Below are 27778 nucleotides of genomic sequence, written 5' to 3' on the forward strand. Positions count from 1 at the left end.
TAATGGGTTTTTGCATAGACTTTGCTTTGATAAAATATAAAAGGCAGCTTATATTTTCAGAACACATGCCACCCTAAGAAGTATTGAATTTGTTGTTGTTATTTCCCTTAATTTATCAGTCAGAAGCCCAGATCATATTGGGAAATTCTGAAAACACATTAAAAGTCATGTCCAAAACTTGCAGAGAAAATTAATTCATTAAAATATTTTTTTAAAATCAAAGTAGTGCTACTGACTTGATTACTAAAGCCAACTAGAGGATGAAGGTGTGTTTTATAAGAATATATTCTACTTATGTCTCAAATTTCATAGTCTCTAAATCTTCTGTAATCTATAGTACCTTAATTGATTTTTTTTCAAGTGATGAAACTTCTTAAAATTAATCAGTGGAACAAATTTTACACCACAAGATGATTTGGATTTGCAGTAGCTATTTTTGTTTGTTTTGTGCTGAGGGTTTGTTTTTTTTTTAATTTTGTATTTTTTTTGTTTGTTGTTGTTTTGGTTTTTTTTTTCAAACATGTACATTAACTCAATTAATCCAAAGGTAAAAAGGTGGTTCCTGAGGCAGAGTAGATGGAAAACTGAACACTGCAAAGGCAAAGGAGCATGCAGGATCCCTTGTCTTATAGCATGAAACTCAACATTAAACTTCATTATCTGCTAAATGTATTTATGGACTTATGAATATAATCTTCCTTGTGACCTTACCTTGACACTGTAGGCTATCTTTGACTGAGGTAGTTACTTTATTAAGATAATTGGCATAGTAACATGCTTGTTTAAGTGCACTTGCTTTCAAAATTTTCATAAATATTATTAAAAATGTCTGTAGAATATTTATTCTGCCAAAATGCAACATGAGTCAAAGAGCTATTGGTAAATTTTTGAGATATATTTGTATATTTTAGAAGTTGCTTTTAGGTTATTCCAAAGTGTTTTGGTATTCAGTGATAAGGTATTTGTGATCATTCTTCAGTTTAATCTTCTGAAATATTAGTAAATGTCCAGTATAATACTTTTTTGTGGCTGACACAGTGAAAAAGTTGTTGGAAGCCTGAAGCTGCATGAGCTGAAAGGACAGTGCCTAATTCTATTTTCTCCAGATTTCACCTCTATTCCTCTTGCATTAATTTATGAGATTTATAGCTGCTTCTTAGGCATTGTATGCCTCTTATGTATTTCTCCTTCACAGGATAATATCTCCAGCATTATCATCTTTACCTATGGAGGAGCTCTGCCTTCCTGATCATGAGATACTACAGAAAATGAAAAAGTGAACATTTCTGGCTTGAGGCTATTGCGAATGTTGGACTTATGAACAAACACAGAATGAAAACATTCTTAATGAATCAAAATCTGTCCAAAAAACTTTACCTTTTATTGGATCAATTTAATTATCCTGACTTTCATGCAACACTCCTTTTCAAAGCCCCAAACAAAAGACACACAGAGACCATAACACCCTCTCCCACAAAGCAAGCATATAATTTTTTTCCACTCTTCTAGTAATTTCACTTATAATAGGCTGCTTTGGAAAAGACTAAGTTGCCCTCTGATAGCAATAGCTTTGGGATTCTATTAAACATAACTGGTACAATTTTATAGTGCATACCTTCTAGAGCAATAGATGAAGAGAATTTAGATTTCTGCAGCTCCATAATTGCACTGTTATTCACCCTCTGCTGAAACTGTTTTCTACAAATTAATGTTTATCTTTCATATGTAGGATATTTATAATTCAAAATAGCTAAAGAAAATACCTAAACTTTCCAAACTAATCTGTATTTTATTGTCCCTGACATCAAGGAGTCTCTTTTGTTCATACATAGCAGCCTCCTTTGTGAAGCTAATTAGATTTTAATTATGCCATTTCTCAATCCTTCCCATAAACTGAGATTCCTGTGGCTTAAATCTGAATTCAAAATGCTAAGACTGAAAAATTCTTGATATTTTCACTAAGATTCTGACACTTAAACTTCCCATGTACACTGAGATTTGATAAAGACTCAGAAAATGCACACAAATACTTTATTTTTCAATAAACCTCAGTTTCATTTAATCTCTGGTTAAGGTCCAGAGCTTACATAGCTGAATACATTCTTCAGTGTTTGTTTAGTCATTTACATCCTTTCCCTGGAAAATGCTATGAAAAAACTACCCTTTTCTAAGTCTATGTATAAAACCACTGTTATTAAGCCTGCCCCCAAAAAGGATAACTGTTAAACTTGAAAAGGAAAGCCTTTTCTGCTCCTGATATCCTAGGAGATGTCCAGGGAAGGATTCTGGGCTGTGGACTGGAGAGACTCTGTAAGCCATTTCAAGCGAAATGTTCAGACCCTGAATCCATCCTGCAACACTGTGAGTAAAGTATTTGGCTTCATCACAAACATTTTAGCATTGTATTTCTAAATATCACAAAAGAATATAATTTTTTAGGATGAAGTCCAATTAAGAAATGCATTATGGCTGTGAAATTTGGAGAAAGCTTTGTGGATTGCACATAACAAAGACTAAGGCAGGAGAGAAGGAAGAAAAATACACAAATAGGAGAATGAGGTTCCAATTGGTAGCAACACGTGATTGGCACTTTGATGGAAATTAAAATTTCACATTAATTGGCCCAACTATGATCTCAGCTTCTCTGCTCTCTTTGTTTACTTTTCCAGAACTACTCTTTGTTCAGAAACGAGAGATATGAGCTAAAACTCTTGTGTGAGTAGGGATTAATGATGTGTAAAGATCTCAAGACCAGACAAGCATTTTATTAGCTGCTTTGCACCTGGAAGTTTAGAAAGTTGAGGAAGTTCTGCTGGCAAAACTGGAAATCTTGGTGCTGCTCAGTGTCAGTTCTAATGTGGTTTCTGCCACACTGCCACAGCTGTCTGTAGAAAAAGACAGCAGATCTGCAGCATTTTATTTATTAAACACTTTGAATATTTATATATTAGGTGCTTTTATGGGGCAGTGAAGGGACACTTCTTCCCTCAGTTTTTCTCAGAGGTACTACTTTCTACAACAAACTTTTGCAGAATGAAATCTAGGAAGTCTCCATCTCCCCTGGCATGCTTTGTTACAAGCAATAGCTTTCCTTGCTGATCCTTCAGCCCCTGAAGTGGTTAGACCTGTACAGAGCCTGACTGTGCAGTTGGGAGATAGGAAATATTAAAGCTTGGTACATGGGGAGAAACAGAAGAAGGTGATGCAGAATGTTTTCCAAAATTATCTACTCAGTATGAAAGAATCCCTTGTTTATTCAGTCATGCTGCACATAACAGGATTTAAAATGAAATAGATTTAGATGTAGAAAAATTAATCAAATTCATTAAAAAGATTATATATAAATTATTTAAATGTATTTAACAATAAGATTCTCCCTAGCAGTTTCTGTATCTATGCCAACCTTTCCAACATGACTAGCAGGCCAAAAAATAATTTAGAGATGGTATATCTTTGGGAGCTCTTGAAACTGTGGTTGTCTGACTTCTGTTTTGGAAGGCATTTATTGAAGTCATTCATGTTAAGGTTTGGGGCAAGTCTTTTCTTCTTCAGCCCCAGACGATATTATCTGCATTTCTCTTTCTTGTTTATTTCCTGTAATTTCCTGTGAATTAGCACCAGGATATCATCTTCCAGTGCAGGAAACCAATGCCTTTCCTTTCTCTCTTCTTCTTAACTCTCTTGATTAATATCTGTGTGCCTCAATTAGCATATTCCTGGCTTCAAGCTTCTTTCTTCTGTTACTGACTTCTGAGAAGAAACTGGTAAAATAATGTTATGAGAAATGTTTATGTATGGTTTTCTTACTGGATGCATAATTACTTTTTTTCTCTAAGCTTTATGTAAATATTAAACATGAGATAGCAGATGGCAAAACTGGGAATAGGTTGCTCTGAATAACAATCCCTCCCTTCCACTCCTGCAGTTTTAGGGGGAACCTCAGGGGGCCCTGCCTATTGCAGTTCCAAAGCAGAAAGTGCATGTCAAGACACTGATTCCCATTAGCTACCAGTTTGTAACTATGATATGTTCAATCTGTGGAAAGAAAATGCTTTAGAATAACATCAGTTAATAAAACTTCTAGGATTTCACTTACTTGTTTCTGCATTTGTAATTGGAAGCATGTGCTTTCATTCATCTCCATCCTCAGAATACTCTGCTGAGACCTTGGCCTTCTCTTTGACTGTCTTCCTCTACTAGAATATTAAGTGGTTTAATCTTGTTTCTTGAGAACTATGGATTAGAAACAATAAATTCATCATCTTCATTTGTGTTGACAATGTCTGAAACCAATTCCAGGAGCATAAAGCAAAAGACAAAGAGGCCTTTATTCCTTCTAAAGATTTAAACAGGCAATGGCTGTCACAACTTTTTTTTTTTTTTTTTTTTTTTTTTTTTGCTCATGAACTGTTCATCGTGTGAAGATTTTAAATCTTGTATGGCAGAAAAATGCCTGTTTGGTTTTTTTTAACAGCTTAATAATGGATCCTTTAAAAATTATTTTGTCCCAATACCACTCTTAGTCTTTACTCTTTAAGTCTTTATTTTGAGGCCTGTGACTAGCTTGGGGGCAGTGTTCTACCCTGCCTCACAACCTTCTGATGACTCTGTCTAGGGTTCAGTCCTGGTGATTTATCAGAGTGTCATCATGAATCACCAGGACGTTAAAATATTATTTATATGTGACAGACCCAGTGTGAAGCTTGCTTCTGCTTGTGATATTTCTACTCATATTTGCCCTTACTTGAAGAATACCCTGGAGCACATGTTATTCTTTGGAAGTGTGTCACTATGCAACAAAACAGCCCATGCCTTCTAGGCTAAGAAAAGACGTACATTTATATTTCAACACCTCACCACCCTGCATTCCCTCCAGAATGAAATCCTACTGACTGTTGTATGCTTTTTGCTGCAGGTTCTGGCACCTCAGGCTGAGGTCAGAGCCTGGATCTTCTTCCTGCTCATTCCCCTGACTGCACATCCATTGATGTCGCATTGAGCAATGGGTATGAGATAAAGGCCCCAACACTGGCATTGTGGCCTCTTACACCCCACTTCAGCATTAAGGACTGCAGCATAAAATGCTAGACTGATTATTTTCTACCACAAGCTGAAAGTCTTTGTGCTTAAAGTGAGCATTTAGTATCCTAGCCAAAATGACTTCTAGATGTTAGATAGGATTGAAGATACGCGCTTGCTCCAAAACAAATACTTGTAGGAGTCTGAGTCAACAGTTCCTTTTGAGAAAATTATCTGTCTTTTATCAAATTATTTATAACACATAAATAATGATGCTATCAAATCATATGGGTAATTTGTTAACTTTAAAATCACATTCCTTGTGATGCTGTTCCTTGTTTTTAAAAAAATAACAGCATGGATTTTTTTTATAATAATCAAGAGAGCAATAAAATGTCTTTTACCTATTCCAAATTCATTATAAATTTGTGGCACATTAACTCTTCTTTATAGCTAGTTTCTCTCAATATTTGTTCAAACCATTGAAACAGAAGTGGGAAAGAGAGAGGAACTTTTACATTTGGAAGAAAACCAAATCGAACCACAAAACCCCCACCTTAATGATGTCTTGGCTTGAGACTCAAACAATATATAGTACCTAATATGATGCTTGGCTCTAATGTAATTATTTTCGTTTAAAACTAAAGATATTTCAAGGTCTGATTTCCCTGATGTAGTGTTCCTTCAAATAGCCTGACGTACTTTTATGGCTATTGAAGAAATAGTAGCAAATCAGGTTCATGCAAGGCGCATGCATGTTTTACTCTGTGTGATGATCTTTATTTTCATGAAGTGCAAAAATTTATATAAAACTTTTTAAAAATCCATGTGTGCTAGAATATGAGTTTTTATAAGAATGTTTAGAAAAAAGAGATGTAGTCACTGGTTTCAGATGGAGAAGCAGTAGCTATTGCTGTATTGATTCATTCAAATGCACAAAACAAGTCCTAGTAATAACCATATTCCTATTTCTTTGGCATATTTAGAACCATGATTCAGGTTGGGAGAGACCTCAAGAATTCTCTAGTCTGTGCAACCTCCTACTCCAAGCGGTGTCAGAGGGAAAAAGATGCTGCTTATCTCCAGTTTGAACCTCCTTGTTTCAAGTTATGCCTGTTATCTCTCATGCTCTGTCCATGCACCCTGATGAAGTGAAATGCTTTCACAGGCATCTCACTGGCTGGGAGGATCATATCTGAAAAATTTACACCTAGAAAAATCAACAGTTAGTGCTTGTGCTAAGCTGCTAAGTTGCATTCACTTTTTTCAAGGCCGTAGTAGGCTCCTTGCTGTCCCTAGATGGAGCATCAGTCAGAGTAGATCTAACTGCAGTGGAGAGTGCTGAGGTTGCAGAATTTTTATGAGCTGAAGTTCCATGGTTACTTTGAAATAATCGGATTAAGACTTCTTTGTGTCTGTGACAAAACTTCCATCCAGTTCACCAGCAACAGGAGAGATGAGATTTTACCCTAAAAATTTTATTTTTAATGCTGTCAAGTGCCTACTGCTTCTTTCTGGGTCAAGCATCATCTTGTACAAGAAGGCCATTATTCCATCCATTCTTGTCTGGAAAACACATGAAAATCCCTGATAGTGAAAAATATTTCTAATACTGATAGTTTTCCTTCTGTTCAACTGACTTACTAGAAGGGCTTAGAAAATTATACTAATTTACCAGAATTAAAGTAAATTAAGTAATGAATTACAGTAAATTATGGATAAAAACAGGGAGCACTGCAAATCTAAGAAGAAAATACACAGCTTTATTTTTAAATTCATTTACATTCTAAATGAGAAAACACTTTCTTTTACCAACCTTTATAAATGCTTTATTTTGGGCATTTCTTCTCCTAGTTGAAATAATTATGATATTTATATTTTGAATGACATATATCTCTGGCACTCATCTGATACCCTTTAGCATGGTCCAATTATTTTCAGTGATGTGTCAGGGGCGACTGAATGTGTTGCTTACATCCAAAGGGTGAACTAATGCTGCTTCATTAGGCACAAGCTGCATGCTCAGGGATGCTCAAGGCAGTTAAGCATCTGGGCCAATTTAGATTTTTATGTTTTCAGAACTTTTGCCTTAAATATTTTGCATCTCTCCCTGCTCTTCTCCCTGTCTCATCACAACATTCTTCTGTCTTTCAGTTCCAGAACAGGTGTTAGCATATGAAGAATATAGTTCAATGTGAATGGATCTCAAAAAAGTGGCTTGAATGCTGGAGGATATTCAGGGCTGTTTTCAAAGGAGACACATTTCAACTATGTGCAAAGCCTGTCTTGGTGAAGTGCATGTTTTATCAAGCAATAAAGATTTGTGGGCCAGCCTCTGAAAGCTACAGGCATCACCACTATAATGCTATTTTTGTATAGGCTTGAATTAGCGTGTGCACACAAATTCCTTGCATGTGAGGGTGTGTATATGCAGAGTGAGGATGCACTTAGAGGAGGGCTGCAGAAGGGATTGATATTCTCACATTATATGTCCAAAAGCATGCAGGGAAAATGTTACATTTGACAAAAATGAGCTCTATATGTGTGTGTATGTGTGCGTGTGCTTGCATAGGTATTGCTTGCATGCCTTGCCCTTTGTGTATTAGGAGTTCTGCTTCTATTTATATTTGGTTTTGTTAAAATTGATTTGGTATCTCATAAGGGATTCTGTGCCCTCTTGGGATTCTGTCCAGCCATTTTCTCCACAATTACCATGAAACTTTAACTCTCAAGGCAGTATGCTAAGATGCACAAGAGAGTTTTTATATACCACTGTTTTCATCAGAAATTGGCTTGTTTGCTTGAGTGTCCTACTTTAAGGTGGTAAGGGGAGTTCTGAACTCAAATTAGAACTTCAGGGCACGTGTGAGTATGTTTCTTTCAACTCTATCTTTGCAGGAGATAATATTCTTCTTTTGGAGGGAAATTCTATACTTTTGGAGTTGTCATTTTTTTGGGTATTTTTCTGTTTGGTACATATTTTTCTCTTTTCAGAGCTTTTCTAGCCCTTCTTAGCCTCACTTCCTTTATCTATCATCATCCTTAAGAGTTTTTACTGAAGATAACATAGAAGATGCTTCTTTACCACTTTAATGAAGAGTTCCTGAGTTCTGCAATTCCCTTTCTCACATATTTTCTCTCACATAGGCTGAAATCAGCCCTCCATAGATCAGGACTTGCCAGATATTCTTAGGCTTCTAAAAAGAGGGAATTTTTTGCAGGCTGTTTATCTTAGGTTGTCTATTGACTGCTTCTACATGAAAAGTGAGAAGATAGAATCATAAAATGTGGTTGGACAAGGCCATTAAATTAGTCAAACCAACTGTTAACAACTGTACCATGCCCCCAAGTACCCCATCTTCACATTTTTGAACATTTCCAGTGACCACTGGAAATGGTCTCTGGAGCCATGTGACCACTTTTCTGGACAAGCTTTGTCAGTGCCTGACCATCCTTTGGTGAAGAAATTTGTCCTACTACCTTATTTAAATCTGCAACTTGAAGCCATTTCCTCCTGTCCATTCAATGTTTTGTCAAAGATACATTTCTTCGTCTATATTATTTGTGGCTTAAATACTAATTAAATATTGTGTATTGCTTCTTTAAGCATCTTCCTACAGAAATAACATGCAAATTAAATTTTCTGATTCAGAAAAAAACTATTTCAAATAGGTCATAATGGAATAAGTGAACTAATGCAACAAAAATATAGCACAGCAACTCCATTGCTGTAGAAATTTTATAATGAGAAATGGAGTAGGCAAGTGTGACTTACTTATATAATTAGTAATTTAAAGTATTTATTATAATTAAAATTGTAGAAATTATGTGGATAGTAATCAGTTTTCATTACAGTTCTTTGCACATTTCAGTGCTATAATTAGACTGTGGCATCTGTCATTGCTGATTAATTTGTAGACAACTCTATCTTCCCATTAAGATTTAATGTGTTCCAAGGCAAAATTATCATTATCTAAAAATACAAATAAAATGTGGTAGCTGTTTGGGGATATTAGCTTTTTTGCTTTATCATTTTGGAATTGACAACATCCCAGTGGGGTCTGTAGCATTCTCTGTGAGCAGCACTGGGTGGAAGGAGACAAAGCAGCTCTTTTTGGGCTTAGAAAATAACAGCTTTTTTTTTTTTTTTTTTTTTTAATAAAGCCTTTCACAATGCTCTTGCACACTTTGGGCTCAGCAGTCCATGAAAAGCTGTTCTAACAGTAGGAGGAGAAGAGCTTTATGCTATCAGGTTGTGAAGAGTGATGGTATAATCTAAATTGCAAAAGATTTAAATACCTCTGGTGCTCCTGCTGTGTTCTATAAAAATTTGAATTTGGCTTCCTTGTATGAGGATTTACTTTTATTTTACCTGCATTTGCTTGTTTGGCTGTAGTCTTGAAAAGCTTTGAGCCATAAGTGAATAAAAGCTACTATGTCCCTGGTCTGTTCACTCAGCTCTTGGGATGCCAGAATGTAGTGCTTCCTTATTTTTTGCAGCCACATACATTGTACCTTAGCAGAACTATGAATGCTGTTGATTCATGACCCGCATGGGTCTGCCTTAGCTGCTGTATTGCCTCTCTTGTGTTCTCTACTTGGACTGGACTTCAGGATGTGCTGGATTTAACAGCAAAGGTAGGTTATGAAGTAATTTATGAAACGGTTTCTCCTACTTCTTCTCATTCCTCTGTAAGATGTCACAATCTCCTTGTGCTGGCAGGTTTTTTCTGTCTTCAGTGAGACCTGAATCACTAGGCTGATCTAAGCTAAACGACAACCTTCTGAAAAAAAGCACAGAAAGCAACATATGGGCAGAAATAGGGATGAGATCAAGAAAGATGGGAATTTTTGATCTGTTTCTTTGCCAAGAGTAGCATGTTGAGACTGTATGGTTCCAGTCTAGTCTGTTATGAGATAAGTCACAGGGAAATCAGATATGCAAAGCCACCAAACCAGGACATACTTTGCAGGTGCCTTTTCAGAGCTGGACATCAACTCACACCTGAGCTCCCAGGAGATTTGCTTGATTGTGGAGCACATATTTGGACTAATTCTGCTTTGAGTCTCTTAAACCACCTGTGTTACTCTGCAAAATTTTCGCTTTGAGGCTGGGAATATTTATACTGAAAAACACTAAAGAAATAAGACAGCTTTTGAAAACTGATGTGTATTCTAGCATGTAAATATTTTTCTTCACTTTTCTAATTCTCATAAAAGAATGAGAATTAGAAATTCTCATTCTCTGTTTAATACTATTTAGGAGAAGATAATCTCTTCCAATACACATTGCAAGTAGCTTAGAATGGCAACCATGATAAAAATAGAGCGTGCAAGTCAGGGTGTGTCACATCAATAAATATTTTTACAGGTTCAACTACTTGACAATATTTTATTGAATAATAAACTCTCATGATAATGAAATCTGTGCTACTAATGAATCTAGTGTAAAACAAAAATATAGCTGGCTGTATTAATAAAGTTAAGATATCATGTCTGAAGTCCTGCACACATAGAGATGTGTTTTGTATGAAATGCTTTAATGTGATATGGTCTTGTAAAACAACATACATACACAGAATTCTGTCATTGAAAGAAAAATAGAAGTCTTAGATTGTCAAGATTTGGAAACATGAAGAATCTCAGGCATAGCATTTCATTAATGCAGTGATTTCATTTATAATGCTAAAGCTTTCTTGTTTGCATGTGCAATGAGTTGCTTTTCTGATTTCTGAATGAGATAAATATCATGCAAAACACCTTTTTTTTTCTATAGATATGAAGTGATCCAAAAATTTTAAATTGAAGATTTTGATTTTGTAATTAAAAATAGGATTTAAGGCATATTAAAGAGAGAGATTGCATTATGCAAAAAGTGTGAAATAAGTTTCACATTGCTGTGACTGACTAGCATACTGAAGGTATTGTAACCATATTGTGCCATGATAAGCAGGTCGTGATCAGCAGCAAGAATAAAGATTGAATTAATGGAAGAGGGGACATCTAAATATTTATACCTAAGCCCAGCAGGGAGACTAGTGAGAAGTCCAAGAGATGAAGGTAGGCAGGTGAGGTGGGTATGAATTTGTAGCAACTGCTGTTAGGCATATGTGCTGTCATTTACCAGCAATCTCCAGTCATATTCAGAATTATTCTAAATCTGGTGTTAGGATACTTCTAAGATAATTCTAAAGGACAAGTCTAATATGTAGTAAAAGTAAATGTGTTTTCAGTCTTGTAAGTTGATACTCTTGCAAACTTCTCTTTCTGTTTTCAGAAGCACTTTCAACTGATCCTTGTTGTAGTGGATTTAGTTTTGGCCAAATGCCTATACACCCAATAGAATTATTTGCTCCTATTTTGCTGGAAGATAGGATTAGGAGAAGAGTAAAGCAGGCTCAAAACTTTAAAGGGTATAAAGAAAACTTTATAAACTGAACTAAAAAAATAACAATCAGAATAAAACCTTCAGAACACTTCTCACCCTCACGCCATCTTTCCCACTGACAATGTAGAGACAAAACCTGGGATTTTCTGTCAGTTTACCACCTCTAAAATAGTCTTTAATCAGTTCTTGTAGGGAGAGGAGTCTCTCTTGCCATGCCATGGAGACCTCTCCACAAGAAGCAGTTCTCTCACGGCTTTTAATTTCCACAAATAGTGGCCACCCGGAAATCTGCAATTGTGAAGTTCCTCCTATCTTTTCCAGCCTTCCCACAGCTGATTTCATGGGCCATGTTAAACTTATGGGGTACTATTTTAAGGATGAGCTATTCAAAAGCAAAGGTTGGGAACTGGGGTCTTCTTCTTCTTCGCCTGGGGACAGAGGGTCTTCATCACTCTTATCTCGCTCTATTCAAGCTTCTCATTTGGATCACAACTACTTCAACATCTGCTTGCCTCAGTATGGATGCTTTTGCTCATGTCCACAGTTTGAACGCTCCATCTCCCCATGCTTTTTCATGAATTAAAAGGATATTCTAGTGTATCACAGTCCGTAACCGTGGCCTTACCAAAAGAATTTCAGCCTAAGATTAAGGCATCTCCTCCCATGTGGGATTTGACTCCTTTACTGACCTTGGTGTCTCCATGCGGTTTCTCTATGTGTCTCCATTCTGCCCTTTTCTCTCACTTGAGAGAGGATTGGCATCTGAACGTCTCATCTGTTTTGGGGAGTTTCTCAGTGCTGAAAGAGCTGTAAAATGATTAATCTTACCCAGGTCTGCATATGTTCATGTGATTTTTGCCAAGTGGTGGCTGTAGCACTCACATTGATGGATTTTCAGGCTACACTGGGGGGACTGTGTCAGAATCTCAGGAGGCTCAGGGCTGCTCCTGGGGCTTGGGGGGCTCCCTGAGAAAGGACCTGGCCTGTTCATCTTGTTTCAGCTGCATGATCTCCCGGCACACTGGGACAGCCCCTGGGCAAGATGACCCAGCACCCTGAGCCACTGCCCAGCCAGCCCCAGAGCTGTTTAAGGTGGAGGTTCTTCCAGCGGCCGCTCTGGGAGGAAGCAGGGGGCGGGAGCAGCAAGGATCTTATCAGCCAGGCTAGGGCCCGGCTGTAGCACATCAGGGCCAATGGCCTCCCCTCCTCCTGCCCAGCAGGCTCCGGGGCCGGCCTGCTCCTGCCAGGCCACGAGGGCCACAGCAGAGTGGGGCCTGGAGGGGCCCACGCCCTCTGACCTGTTCCCAGGCTGGAAGGAATTGAGCTTTTCCTGGGCTTGTCCATCTTTAAAATGTGAATCTCACAGAGGCACATCTATCTTTCTTAATGGTTTAATCATTTGTCAATTCTCAGAGCTAGCCAGCTATTGGTTTTACTAGGCACAGAGGATGTTCTAAACGGTTTCTCTCAGAAAAAAAAATCACTTCTGTGGTTCGCTGCAATGCAAAATCAGCACATTTGTTTTCTCCCTGTCTTCAGCATTATTATGCCTTTAATAAAACCCTAGTGATACAAGAGTGGTAGGAACTGGAATATAATTCAAATTTTTATTTTGTTTTTACTAAAGTAACATCTTCAATGGACTGACTGTATCAGTAGACAAGGTAATAACTTCTGTATAATCTACCTACACTTTTGTAAAGCCTTTTCTGTAGTCCCACAGAGCATTTTGGCTACTAAACTGGGGAGAGAAGAATTTGACAGATGGACTATTAGATGGATAAGAAATTGGCTGGATGGACACATCTAAGGAGTTACAGTCAGTGGCTTAAGGTCTAAGTGGAAAAAGTGATGTAAAGTGATTTAAAAGTGATGTTCCTCAGAGATCCATACTGGGACCAACACTACTTATATCTTTGTCAGATATGGATGATGTCATTAGCAAGTTTGCAGATGACATCAGGCAAGTGGCACAGTTGATTCACTGGAAGGAAGGGATGCCTTCTGGAGGATCCTTGACAAGATTAAGGTGTGGGCCCATATTAATCTCATAGTCTCATGAATTTCAACAAAACCAAATATAAGGTGCTGCAGCTGGGATGAAAAAATTCCCAATATCAGTAAAGGCTGAGGAATTAAGGTATTGAGAGAAGCCCTGCAGAGAAGGACTTGGAGATACTGGTACACAAAAAATTGGACCTGAGCCATAAAGATGTGCTTTCAGTCGAATTGTAGCTGGGGCTCCATCCAAAGCAGTGTGGCCAGTAGGTCAAGGGAGGTGATTCTGTCTCTCCCCTTTGCTGTGGTGAGACCCCCACCTGCAATGCTGTGGTGAGACCCCACCTGCAATGCTGCATCCAGTTCAGGGTCCCCAGCATAATAAAAGCATGGATCTGTTAAACATTTTTCTTGAGAAGAACAGCTGAGAGAGCTGAAATCATTCAATCTGGAGAAGAGAACACTCTAGGAACATAATATTATGGCCTTTCAATATTTGAAGGAGATTTAAAAGAAAAAAGGAGAGAGACTATTTTTTTTTTTTAATATCCAGGGCCTGTATACATCAGGAGGAAACTTTTTATGATGAAGGTAGTGAGACACAGGTACAGGTTGCCCAGAGAAGTTGTAGATACCTCATTTGCGGAAGTCTTTAACATAAGGCTAGGTAGGGCTTTGAGCAAACTAATTGCTGCATGGCATTCCTGCCTATGGCATGAGGGTTGGAACTAGATGATCTTTAAATATCCCTTCCTACCTGAACCTTTCTATGAATATGTTATATTATATGCATATTCAAGGTGGCTTTTTCACTCTGAAAATCAGCAATCCATTAGCAGAATCATCTACTCAGAGAAAAAGTGCCTCATTTTAAACTTGATGGGTTTGTTACTTGCTACAAATATACTGCATAAATCCTTATATCAAGCCAGTAACATTGCAGGAATGGATTTTTATTTTATATAAGATCGATTAAAATGGACAGTACACAATAGGACAGATGCAATTTTTTTTTTCTTCAAGTAGCAATGCTTACTGGTTTGTGTTCTGACAGTATTTCTTCCTTCTGGAAGCCAAATACGGATTGTCAGTTTCTGAGTCTCAATAATTAAATGCGCTTCTTCCTGGACTCCCACAAATAGCAAAATGCAGATTAAAACAGCAGCAACAAGGGAATTAGATATACATGTGCATTCATCCTGTTCACACTTTGGAAATTCTTTGTAAATGAGACTAATTTTGACTATTTTCCTATCTGTAAATATATTAAAAACATGTTAGAACAGCTGTCCAGGCACATGCAGGCTAAACTGATTGCTAATGTCAATCTTCTCTCTGGCCATTTGTTAAGACACTTAGGAAAAAGTGTAGGCAGTTTGCTTGGAAGGATGTCTTGCACTAAATAACACAACTTTCTTCCCAACTCCATTTCTTTTTTAGGTGTCCGTATGTTGTGGTTTAGGAATGTTATTCCCCAAATTATTGTTGCCACTGAAACCAGGTGCTGTTCCCTTTGTCTCCCTCTCTCTTTCCTGTGGTAGGCTGAAGGGGAGAATTGGAGACACAAAAGGTAAAAATAACACATTGGGATAAGAAGCGTTTACTGGAAACAGCAATGACATAAGAAAATTAACAGTAACAGCTACAATACCAATAACAAAGTGTACAAGAAAGGCAAGGGATTCAAATGTGATTGCTCAGAACTGGTGTTACTCAAACTTTCCCTTCCCCCACCTTTACTCAACTGGAAGGAACCCCTTCTCTGCAGACATTATTATTTATTCACCTGGCTACTGCAAAAATTAACCTTGTCCTTGCTGGAACCAGGACACCATAAAAGTACAAATCCTTTCCACATGCTATGTCAGATTCCAAGGAAACTCTGTCACCCACACCAGAGCTCCAGCACGACATCATACCTCTCCTAAGGATCACACTTCAGTTATTGCTACCATGTCGTGTAGAGTTCACCCTGAACTCTCATACTGAAGAAACAATATGTGAGAATTACTATTTCTGCTAAAATCTGTCAGTCCTCCTGGCATCAGGCAATCTAGGTAACAAAAGACTGGGAATGGGGAAAGTGAATTTTACTAGGAAATGGCTTCGCCAGTGCTGACAGTGTTTGATATAACAGTGTTTGCTATAACTGCAACATACAAGTATGTCATCCAGCAGAAAAGCAGGTATTCTCTCCTTGGCAGTGGCATTCCTGTTTGATTTTTAAAAATATTTTAAATTTTAATATGGTCTCTTACATGACAGTTCTGCGCACAAAAATCTGTGGGAATTACATGGTTTGAAAATTTGTAACATAGCCATCTATAAGACTTTCTTTCTATTAATTTTTTTCAGCCTAGAAGATACAGAATTTAGTCTGCCTAATACGACCCAAGGTTATAACTACCACAGAGTACATGACACAAAAAATGGTATGAAAGTAGCTCTGCAATTTAGCCTGATGCTAGCAAAAATCTGGAATTCTAAATAACTTTTTCTGCTTCATCTGAGAAAATAAAAAACACCCCATACATTAATTAATGCCATGTTTAGAGGCATGACAACAGCTCTCCAAACAACTTGCTTTTCATAAAGTAGTCCCATGGTCTTTCAGATAATTAGTGGGGAGAATTGAGGATAAGAAGTGACTAACAGCTACACAACAAACATACATCTTCACCAGTTTTATTATTTTACCATTTGCATGGTGATAAGTTGTTTTCTTTTCCTTAAGTGAAAAGAAAAAAGAAAAAATTAAAAAAATTAATCCACACAAAGCCCACATCAAACCAACAAACCAGCCAATCAAAAAAAAAACCTCCCAAGAGAAACTGTAAGCACAAAATTATTTTTATCAGAAATGTATGCTTCTTGTGGCACAGACATCTTTATTTTAGTTCAACACACGCGTTATTTTCACTGCCTTTGAGGAGTCCATCATATAGAGAGACAGAGCAGCCACAGATATTTACTGATCATTGTACAGGATGTGATAGGTCTGTCAGTATAAAAACTAGAGAGATTGAAAACTTTTTTTTTTGTATAGCATATTTATGAAATTTGCAGTCTAGACTGAGTTCATAAACTAATTCACATTCACATACTTAATGCAGAGCTTGCCTATTTGATTCTGCTTTTGTTGAAAGAAGAAAAGGCTATTTGATGGTTTGCCAGGGGAAACCAAACTGGTGATATTTACGACAGTAATTGCTTGGTCTTGACCACAAAATTTTGAATTTTCCTTATTAATGAACTTCTCAGATGGAGAAAAAGGTAAACATTGTTGTGTTTATGATAGTTATTGCAGAATGTAGTTTTCAAATATTTGTAGAGCAAAGATATCTAAAATCCACACCTGTGCCTGGTACCTTAAAACTACTTTCTTGTGAATTCCAAACAATGTAACTATGTTGAAGAGTAGATTGATACTTGAGCTAAATTCCTGCAACTACTCTGACTAGCAGAGTTTTCATTTTATAAAGTAAAAAAAAAAGTGTCTCTAGGTAACCACAGAGTCTCTGCTTTTCTATCACAAAATGAGAAAATATATAGTGCAACATGTATCCAAAAGTAAATGCTTTGGAAACAGTATGAATTTTAAACCGCGCCAGAATAATTCATTGATGGCAATAACCTTTTCATTTGGAACATCTTAGGACCTTTTTTTTTCCAATAATCCAATAAAATTTATTCATTATAGGATCTAGATGAAATAATTGAGCTATGGGTATATTAAGATGTTTTTGAAATCGGTTGAAAGCATATGAAACTTTTTGTTTGTTTGTTTGGTTTTTTGTTTGGGGTTTTTTTTAATGGTTTTCTTTTGTTTTTTTTTTTTTTCTTGAAGTGGGAGGTATAGATTTTCATTTCCCTTTTCTCTTTCACTAAAATATGCTCTTTTCTGGACTATTTCTATATCTAACATGTTTGAAGGATCATCTTAGCATGTTAAAAAGAAGGATGAATGTCCTACAGCTATACCAGACTCATCTTAACAACTTTAGGTCTTTATTGATTTTCATGGAATTTGATACTGTATTATGATTTTTTTTAGTATAAGCATAATATTTTGTTTACTTTAGTAGTTGAATAAATTTACTTATTATCATAAAAATGCATGGAAATTGTGCTTGTCTGTTATATTATAAAATGCTACCTCTTCTGAGAGAGAATTACAAAAAGAGATCTGAGAAACATAACAGAGGAAATATCTCAGTGTCTTTTATTAAGCTGACTGGAGAAATGAGGAAAAGACAATGTTTCTCGGAAACTCAAAAATTTGTTTCAGAATCAACTGTTAATGGCAGCTCTCTCTCTTTTAGGCTTAGAACTGCCATCTAGTAATTCCTTTGTACCATCCACCACTGTTTTTCAATTTTTTTCATTACTTTCTCAAGGTTATTTCACTGCACCCCTACTGGGAATGTATGGCATAGGACAACTGTGGAATTGTACTGCTGACAGCTGACAGTCTTCTGTGTGTTTGTACCCTAGCAGGACATCACCATTTTTTCATGGTTTATAGATGTCCACAGACAAGACTAACACTTTCTGTACACACTTGAATGAGAGATTAATAGTTTGTCCTGAACTCTTTGGTGCCCTGTTAAGGCTATTTTTGAAAGATTTTTGTCAACTACTAAATATTCTTATGGGAACTCTAGTCTTTAGATAGTAGTTTTATTTCCTCTGGAGAAAAAAAACTTTTAAAAACAGTAAATGCAATGAGCTAAGTAAAAGTTTACTCAACTTTATCCTAAAGTGTTCTAGCAAGAAAATAATGTCTTGCCAAGAATTACTGAAGCACATCTCAAAAGGCAATAAAAAGCCTTTTGATCTTTTTATTTCTTTTTTTTTTTACTGGAATGTTCTTTTTCTTTATTTTCTTGATATTCTTGAGGGATATTACAAAGGAAAAAACATAAGATATTATCAAGTCAAGCTTACTAGTGAGCAGCTGGAGGAGACAAAGATGAGTAGCTAGTGGTAAATTCATTTTCTGCATGAGCAGAAACATCTGTTCATTGCTGTGATGTTCATTTGTCCGACCTTTCCAAAACTTTGGTTATACATGCCCACTTCTCAGCATGAAGCTGAATTTCTGTTTTGGAGGGAAAGACTAAAGTGTGGCTGCTTTTATTTATTGAATTTTGTTTGCAAAAATGTGAGCTGTATAGAAAGAACATAACAGATGAGAAAGTACACGTACGTCAGTCTAGTCATATCATATTTTGCACTTGTGTTGCAACCCTTGACAAGCATTACTTTGCATGTGGTCTACTAAGTGGTGTTAACTTCTACCTCTGGTTTGATTTTTTCCCTTTTTTTCATACACAGTACACTACTGTGTTGTATATAAGAATGATTAATAATTTTCCTTTAAAATCAGATTTTTCAAAGAAGAAAAATTTTATTACTTTTTAAACCAAGTGATAAAAGTGAATTTTCTTGTATTTTTCACATACAGAACAAAATATGGATACTTGGGACTGTATTTCTGAAGTTCAGTAGTGAGTCTGGACTGAAAGGGCCATTTAAATTGGCATTAAAATATCAGTGAAGAAAAGATGCCTCAGGAATATGTTATGCTCAGCACTTAGTTTACAAGTGTGCCTGCTGTAAAGATGTGTCAAAGATTATTTCTGAAAATATTCTGTAACAATTTACAAATAAGACTTATTTTTAATAAATACTTCTGTTAGTTGCTAATCAAAAACGTAGCACGTTTTTGAATAGTTGAACCTCAGGCAAATGTCTGATTACCTTCTGTAAGATACCTCTAGAATTTTTTTTGCCAAAATTTTCAATTTTGTTTGGAAAATATGGTATAAAACTTCATGAGAAGGCATCCTTTTAATTTTTACTTTAATTACACTTAAGATTGCTTTGGTGAATCACTGTTCATAGGTGCTGATTATTCTGTCTTAAAAGGTAACCTTGATTCCTTATTTTTTTAAATTAAAAAGTACATTTGTAGAAGTATTGCCTTTGATATCTTATTTTAATGATTGATTATTTCTACCTCTGCGCCCTTTTTTTTTTAAATTTGTGTCCACTCATGTTTTCTCACAGAAATAGCACTCTATAAAATACAAGTGAAAAGAAGATTGTTGGTATTATACAGCTACAGTATGAGTGGAAAGAAAACCCCTATATTTTTAGGCCATTGATCAAATTATACCCTGATTTACACATTCACAGCCTTCCAAGGAGAGCTACAAATCTTGCTGAGTGTGATTCTCTTATAAAACTTCAAGGTGTGAAATAGCTGTGTTAACACATTTTAGATTAAACACTGTAACTTTCATCCTCACAGTATTAGCTTTCTCAGATGTATTTAATTTTATTATTTAATTTATTTTATATATCATAATTTTAATTACAGAGGGTTACTGACATTGCTTTCTCTGTTTGTTTCTTTACCTTACTCTTGTTAATGCTTACAGAGACTGGGATTCAAGCCTGTGAAAAAATTCTCATTTCTTCCTTTGGAAGGAGTTTTTCTTACATGTATCAGAATGATTACTGCATGTGCATCTGAAGACAAAATCTAGCATAGAGACTTAAGCTTGTTTGCATCAGGCTGAGCTGCAGAGTGCTGTATAGGGAATTGTTCATAGTAGTAGGCAAATATTGCAATTGCTAGATTATAGACAAGAGCCTTGCAGCAACAGGACTGAACAAAGCAGTCTTGAGCTTTGCATATTTAGATTTTCCTGCTACTGAATTCAGGCTTTGAGGCAATATGTGATTGTTTTCTTCTGGGGCTGTTGAAGTTAGAATGCAAGGTCTTAATTATGTGCAAACTGCACCCAACTTAGAATAATTTGCTACTGCTTATTTTGCGAAGGTCTCTTCTCTGTCTTATGGAAGGAAAACTTCCAGAAGATTTCCTGCCCCAAATATTTCCTCTTCCTCCTCCTATAAAATTTCTATATGATCATATGAACTTTTTTTTAAGTGCTGTTGTGTTCTGCCTTTGATTTCTGCCTTTGATGTCTATGTGCAGCATGTGGAATTACTGCAATAAAAATATGATCAACACAGTATCTTGTGTAACAAAACACTATATGACACATGAGAAAGGATGGAGATAACCCTGGAATCCTAAGAGGGGCATTCTTTGAAAGCTGCACTTCAAATATACCAAAAAGCAGTTTGAATGTCAGTGGCCAACATGATGCTGTTATTTTTTCATACATAATTCAGTTAGTTCTCTACAATAGACTTGTTAAAGGTCTCTTTTGGTCCCCATGTTATGAAAAACTCTGTGTCACAAGACAGATCAAGATTAAAACAACACTGGTGAACTAGATCCCACAGTTAACCTGGTGGGGGATGCTGCAGCAGCCTAGAGCAGCATGAGGCAAGGGAACAAAAAACTGCTAAGGTACTTAGATGAAGCCAGGACATCTGCCATCACTAATTAAAAAACCCAGATTAAATATGAAAATGGGGAGTTACACTTAATATTTCAAATAAATAGTCCACCAGAAAGTCTGAAGAGCTGCAAGTATCATCATTTTACACTTTCAAAGAGTTTGGAGGTTTTTGCTATAGTAGGTATTTTAGGCATTTAATCCCAGGAAAGACTTCAAGGCTCTGAATCTGAAGACTTCTCTTAAATAGACATGCATCCATCAATCCTTTCTTTCTGGACATGACTTACAAATAGAAAAAAAATTGATTTCTCTTATGTAGTCTTCTTGTGATTATAGCATGCATATGCAAAGAAGGATTTTTGAAATGATTTTCTGCCTTTCTTCCATGCTGTAGTTTACATGGTATTTTGGGAGATAGTACCCTTGATTGTGTTTTTGGAGCTGCTGTTTCACAGCATCTAAGTCTTTTGACTGCAGCAAATGAAGCTTTTTAACCCAAATCTGTTCAGCTGACCCTGAGCCAACAGCAGGAGTCCAGTGTCTTGAGAGTTCCATTCTTGTGAGTGTTCTCTACCTCACTCCCTCCTTTCACCTGATCTTTCTAGCTAATTTCAGATTAATGTGTTTGGTGCCCCACTGTAGTGCCGCATCAGCCCAGTGGATAAGTGTGTTTTAAGTCTACTGAATGAAGACTTGGAAGGCAGAGTCAGCCATCATCACGTAGGGTGAAGAATGGCTTGGCCATCTACACCATTCATCATGGAACTGTGCACAGTTATCATGTCTAAATTCTTATTGCTCCCTATGCTTGCAGCTGGAATGCACATTCGTTGGCACAGGATGTTTTCATGACCTCTTAGTGCTCTTTCTATTACTAAAAATTAGCCATTTTTCTTTGAGTTGAGTAATACAGATTCTCATACAAATATGCCATGTGAGAACAGTAAAAAAGATTTGTTACCCTGGGGCTTCTAAAGTAGTACTGCGGCATGCAACGAAGAAAGAGCTGGGAATTTGTATCATTACAAGGTCCACTAAGTGCAAGCCACAGCCAGCAGTACAACCTGACCATCAGTACAACCCAGGTCAATTGGACTTGGTCTCCAGCCTGAAGTAAGAAAGAAGCTTTGAATGTTGAGGAATAGGAATATGGCCTATGATAGTTTACAAGTTTAAAACAAACAAATAAATACATAATAATTTTTTAAAAAGTGAAAATAAGGTGTAAGTATTCTTCTTCTCCCAAGTCTTTTTGAATTCTGTCATCTTCAACAGTATTCCCAATTATGCCAGCATATCTCCAGATCCAATGACATAAGTGTATATCTGAGGATGTTTAAGTAGTCCAAATGCAGGAGACAACAAAGAATCATAGAATTAAAGCATCATTTAGGCTGAGATAGACCTGTAAGATCATTGTATCTAATGATTAATGCATAAACCACGTCCTTTAGTGCCACATCTACATGTCTTTTAAATACCTCAAGAGTTAGTGATCCAACCCCTTTCCAGACCAGTCTGTTCCAATGCTTGATAACTGAAGAAATTTTTCCCAATATCCAGTTTAACCTCCCCTGTGACAACTGAAGTTTATTCCCTCTTATCCTGTCACTTGTTGCTTGGGAGGAGGCTGACCACCACTTGGTTACACTCTCCTTTCAGGGAGTTGTAAAGGCCAATAAGGTCACCCCTGAATTTCCTTTTCTCCAGGCTAAAACACCCCCAGCTCCTTCAGCTGCTCCTTATAAGACCTGTGCTCCAGATCCGTCACCAGTTTGTTGCCCTTCTGTGGACACACTCCCGCACCTCAATGTCCTTCTTGTAGTGAGGGGCCAAAAACTGAACGCAGGATTTGAGCAGCCTGTACCTGTGCTGAGTACATGGGGATAATCTCTGCCTCAGTACTGCTGGCCACACTTTTTCATTAAGTGAAAAATCTTCATTTATATGCTATCTAAGGTCCCAGTTAAGCTCATGACTTGTAGCTTGACCAAGAAAAAACAAGCTTACCCCTATGAATTTACTCGTTTTTTTACAATTGTGTGGAGTTGATTATTGCAATGGGAAGACCCTAAGGTAGGAATGTTAGGGTAGAGAAGTTGCTTCAAACTTTCAAGTTCTGCTTCCTACAAGACAAGTTTTAAAATCTGGTGTTACTTTGGCACTTTTAATATACTAAGATATATTGGCAGATACAGAGAGCACAGCATCAAAACTGTTCTCAATTCTTATTCTTAAAGAGCATTCAACATATATTATATATTTAGCAGTAATCAACCCAGTCAATAGCCTTGAGCTAACATATCTCGGAGGGAGATGAATGTCAGACAGAATTAATTCCTTTATGGAAATTTATTGTTTGGAATATAATCTATTCTAGTATTTACAGTTATGGAATTTTGTAGCAGTCATAGTCAGTCAATCCCTTTCATTTCAGGAAGATATTCAATAAATGACAGCACTCCAGGCACTGTTACTTATTTCCTTACAAGATAAAGAGAGTCTCAGCAGTGATGATTTTGTCCAAGATTCCGACAGAAGAAATGTATTTGCATATATTTTGAAGCAGAAGCCTTGACTCTTCCTGATGCACTGAAAGATCTCTTTGAAATATATTCTGCATAATCTATTAAATCAATGTTGTACATCCTGTGTGGTTCAGTTTACAAGTGAACAGAAGATAAATAAGCTAATAAGTTTATAGGCATATTAAATACAGGGTATAATGAATAAATAAAGATATATATATGATTTGTTTATTGTTTGGTGAACTATCCTGTTAGACAAAAGGGGAATTGGGGAAAAAGCAATGCTATTTTTTTCTTCTAATTTTCTCTGAGGAATATAAATGATCCCAATGACAATGCTCAAGTACTGAAAAAAAATCTACACCAGTCTTCTTAATCAAACCAAATTCAAAGTTTTACACTCCAAAGAATAAACATAAAGGCAATGCTTTAAATAGTTTCTCAAACTGAGAAAGGGAGGGCAGCATTTTGGAGATGAAAGCAGAAAGCAGTCACATATTTTGCAAGACTGGAAGAGAGGTTTCCACATTACAGGGAAAATGTTTACACAATCTTTTTTCATAAAAAAAGAAACAAGTTTGGCTGTTGTTTTCCAAATACCCTATATTAAAATAAAAAAAAAAAATTTGTGAATAGGACAAATCACAATTCACTTAAAACCACTAGAATTATAGGAATTAAAAATATAGGAAATTTAATGAATTTGAAAGACTAGAAAGAATGGTTTTGGGAAACTGACTTTATGACTTTTTTTTTTCAAGTTGCCTCTTATGTTTTGCCAGTTTTTAAACTTTTGACACATTTTCTCAAAAACAGTGTCAAAGGTACTAGTAGAACTGTTTCATAAGGATGACAGCTTTATTAAACAGCATTCCCCAGAGTAAGACACTAACAGCTGGTTAATATTTGTCACTACAATTTACAGACACTAGTTGAGTGCTATGTCAACCAAATCCACTTTTGTTCAGATAAAGGCTTTTGAACTCGTTTAAGTCTTTTTTTTGTTAGCTGGAAAATCATGGTTTTGCACTGTGTAAGTCTGTGCACAGCTGTAAGCATTGCTTCCTTTAAACAAATATCTGTATTGCTATCTGTTTAATCAAAATGAAATAGATGTAGTCAAACGATCTCCTAGTCTACCATGATGCTTCCCAAATGCTGGAAAGTTAAATTAAACTTTCAGAAAAAAGATATGCTTGTCATAGCATAAAATCTGTGCTGTTAGAAGCTTTGTCTTGAGACTTTAAAAAAAAAAATCCTTACTACCAAGTGGAAGACAGAAAGTTATCCTGGGCTGGTTTAAATGGACTTGAATATAAGTCCAAGTTTAAGAGACATAACCAATTCTAAATTTAAATGTGAATCTATGTAGCAATTTATGTTAAACCTTTGTCACTTTTGCAAACTACTTAGAAACTACTTTGTCTTCTCACATTTGTTCCCATACTGCCTGCATGTGCAGCCCTTTGAGCCATTTTCCTACTGTGATTCCTGTCTTTAATAATTTTTAAAGTGCTGCTGACATTTGTACTTGAATGTAAACTATGATGATGTAATATCATAGTTTACAGGCAAGCAGCATGTAAACTGCTTCATGCAAGCAGCATGTAAACAGCAAAATCTTCAGAGATTGAATTGCGGATCTTTACTCATGTTATTACTGCTCCTTTTCTCATGTACATGGCATCACACTTGATGCAACTGTGCAGGAAAACTCCTGGTACTAGAATGACACAGAGTTAAACTGAGTTAAATTTATATATAATAAATTAAATTCTCATTCTTTCTGATAGCATTTGGAGAATTATCCTCATCTCATACACAAGTGCCACATCTTGCTTTTCTCCCAAGTAAATCTTGCCTTAGCAGAGGTGTTAATGTGATTTTCTTATGCAAACTTAATACATTTTCTGTGGAGGCACACGGATTGTGTGTATATTTCCCAGTATGCACTGCGATGCATATGGTATTTGTACATTTGTACATTTGTACATTAGTACATTTGTACAAATGCTGTGGTATTTGTAAAAGGAGGCTCTTTATTTACTAGCCATTAGAGACCCTTGTCATATATAAGCATTTCATTTTTCTTAGCTTGAGACAATATCTACAGCAGTTTGTTGAGTATAAAGCTGCAAAACAGAGCTGCTCTGCTCAGCAGATTGTGGATCTTACATGTGCAGAAAACACATGACTTTAATTGTGTAATTAAATTTCACAGAAAGAGCCCTTTACAAGTGTGAAAAACAAACATTTCTGACATTCAGGCTCTAACTGCTGCTAGCAGCTTTTCTTGTTTGCATGTTAGTGACAATTTCCAAATGTTGATGTTTGTAGTCACTCACTTATCCCTGTTTACCCACTTTCCCACCTTTCTTATCTTTCACATACCAAATATTTAACTTTCTAGCAAAAAGGACACAAAACTATTGCAATACAGAGATAAGATTGTTGCCAAACTCTTAATGTATTTATTTTGTGAATAGAATGTATAGTTACTGTGTTGAGGCTTACTACTAATTCTCTGGCTTCTTCCTTGTTAATCTTCTACTCTGATTTTTGTCCCTGTTACTAGTAGCAATGTCCTCCAGTGTTCTCAGATTCATTTTCTCCAAGCCACTTGGAGAAAACAGCCGTGAAAAGAGGTGTGATATGACTTTGGATACTCAGGAGTTGACAGTGCACTGTTTAGACAGACAAGATTTCCATAACAGACTGTCTCTTGGCTATCCATGCAAAACTGGTTTCAACCATTTGCAGCTGGTGGTGGTTCACAACTTTTAAAGCACACAGTGACTGACAGTCATGTAACCTGAGGTGTTTTGGGAGGGGAATTGAAAACCATGCTGCACACATCTGACTGTTGAGGAAGAAACACAAGGCCGTTTTTGAAATCTGGGATCCTTGTATGTGGGTAAGGGGAGGTAATTCAAAAGTTTATTTTAGTTGAATTTTTGTAAATGACAATCTGTGTCTAAGGTGACAATGTGCACCCACATCTGAAAAGCCAGCTCTGTCCTGGGCTGGATCAAAAGGAGTGTGACCAGCAGTTCAAGGAAAGTGATTCTGCCCCTCCACTGTGTTCTTCTTAGATCCCATCTGGAATAACACATCCATCCTCAGCATGAAAAAATAAAGATCTGTTTTAGAAAGAGGAGGACAAAACGATGGTCCGAAACATGGAGCACCTCTCCTATGAGGAAAGGCTGAGATTTGGAGTTGTTCAGCCAGGAAAAGAGAAGTGTCTGGGTAGCCTTTGAGTACTTAAAGGGGTCTGTATGAAAGATGGGGAAAAACTTTTTAATAGGGTCTATTGCTGTAAGGGAAGTGGTAACAGTTTTAAATTAATAGGAGGTAAATTCAAACTAGATACAAGGAAAAAATGTTTTAGAACCAAAATAAATATTGATATGGGAGCTATACCACTATATTTATATCAGAACTATTGGTGTATATTTTTAGTTTTAATAATTGCAAAACTCTGATGAAGGCACTATATTGAAGTCTAAATTAAATCCTGACATGGCTATAGTGTCAATAGATGATAATATCCCTACCATCAATGACTTTGTGTCAATGTTTAATGTAACTGATATCTAAAAAATACTGCTGCTCTTTCTGAGGCATCTATAACTTCTGTTCAGTATGCTGCAATCTTTTTTTTCCTGTGTAGTTATTTCATTTTTCATGTATGTGCAAATAGTTTCCTCTGGTGTATCTATATCAAGTGAAACACAAATTGTATTGGCACCACTGGGCTTAATTAATCTTCTTTTTTCTCTCTTTTAAAGAAGATGAAGAGCAGTAATATAAGAAATAAATAATGTGGGAACAGATTTATTTCCCAAGTGAGAGCAAACAGATCGTCTCTCTAAAGGCAGAGTCAGTTTGGTCTGTGGTTTGTAAAACCTGGCAAGGTAATGGTCATGGTCAAAATAAAAACAAGGGAGAGGGGGTATAATAGAAGAGCCAGGCTGAGTATATAATTACCTAATTAAATTTCTTTATTTCTGTCTACTCAGTGTCTCTTTTTATATTCTTATTCAGGTTATGCAGGGTACAGAAATGACAGTTATACAAAGCCAGCAGAAAAAAAGCAGAAGAGAGAGAAACTTCAAGAAAATTTGTGGAGGTTAAATTTACCAAAGAGAAACTTTAAGTCTCCTTTTCATTGGCCTATTTTCTTAGAAGCCTGTGGGAAACAGTAAGGATAAAAACAATAGATAAACATGCATCATGTTCTCTTTAGGGGTTGAATTAAAATCCATTATTTTGGTGTTATACTGTCTTCTTCGGCATTCTGCAAGGCAGAAATATATCCTTTAAATCTACTATAAACTACTATAATCTACTATAAACTACTATAAACTCTTACAGAAAGGAGCATCCTTGTAAAATTCCATTTCATAATTTTAGACTGCCTTCTTTACTTTTTAAAAATTTACTCAGGAGTCTACATTTTT

At 36.3% G+C, this 27778-nt stretch overlaps 2 long non-coding RNA genes across 5 annotated transcripts; one reads left to right on the forward strand and one right to left on the reverse strand.

Moving 5' to 3' along the window:
- Window positions 1–1183: 1183 nt before the first annotated feature.
- On the reverse strand, window positions 1184–12572 carry LOC135281739 (uncharacterized). Its single transcript, XR_010348269.1, has 3 exons — window positions 11504–12572; window positions 4097–4233; window positions 1184–3761 (listed from the first exon to the last, which is right to left on the reverse strand). It is a non-coding gene; the product is annotated as an uncharacterized LOC135281739 (long non-coding RNA).
- On the forward strand, window positions 12061–19297 carry LOC135281744 (uncharacterized). Of its 4 annotated transcripts, XR_010348274.1 has the most exons (4): window positions 12440–12499; window positions 13035–13071; window positions 14846–16678; window positions 17803–19297. It is a non-coding gene; the product is annotated as an uncharacterized LOC135281744 (long non-coding RNA). The 4 variants fall into 4 exon arrangements; XR_010348275.1 differs by lacking the exons at window positions 12440–12499; window positions 13035–13071 and adding an exon at window positions 12061–12239; XR_010348271.1 differs by lacking the exon at window positions 13035–13071 and having other exon boundaries at window positions 12393–12499.
- Window positions 19298–27778: the final 8481 nt, after the last annotated feature.

This window comes from Passer domesticus, chromosome 1 (genome assembly GCF_036417665.1).
Source record: "Passer domesticus isolate bPasDom1 chromosome 1, bPasDom1.hap1, whole genome shotgun sequence".
Lineage (NCBI taxonomy): Eukaryota > Metazoa > Chordata > Aves > Passeriformes > Passeridae > Passer > Passer domesticus.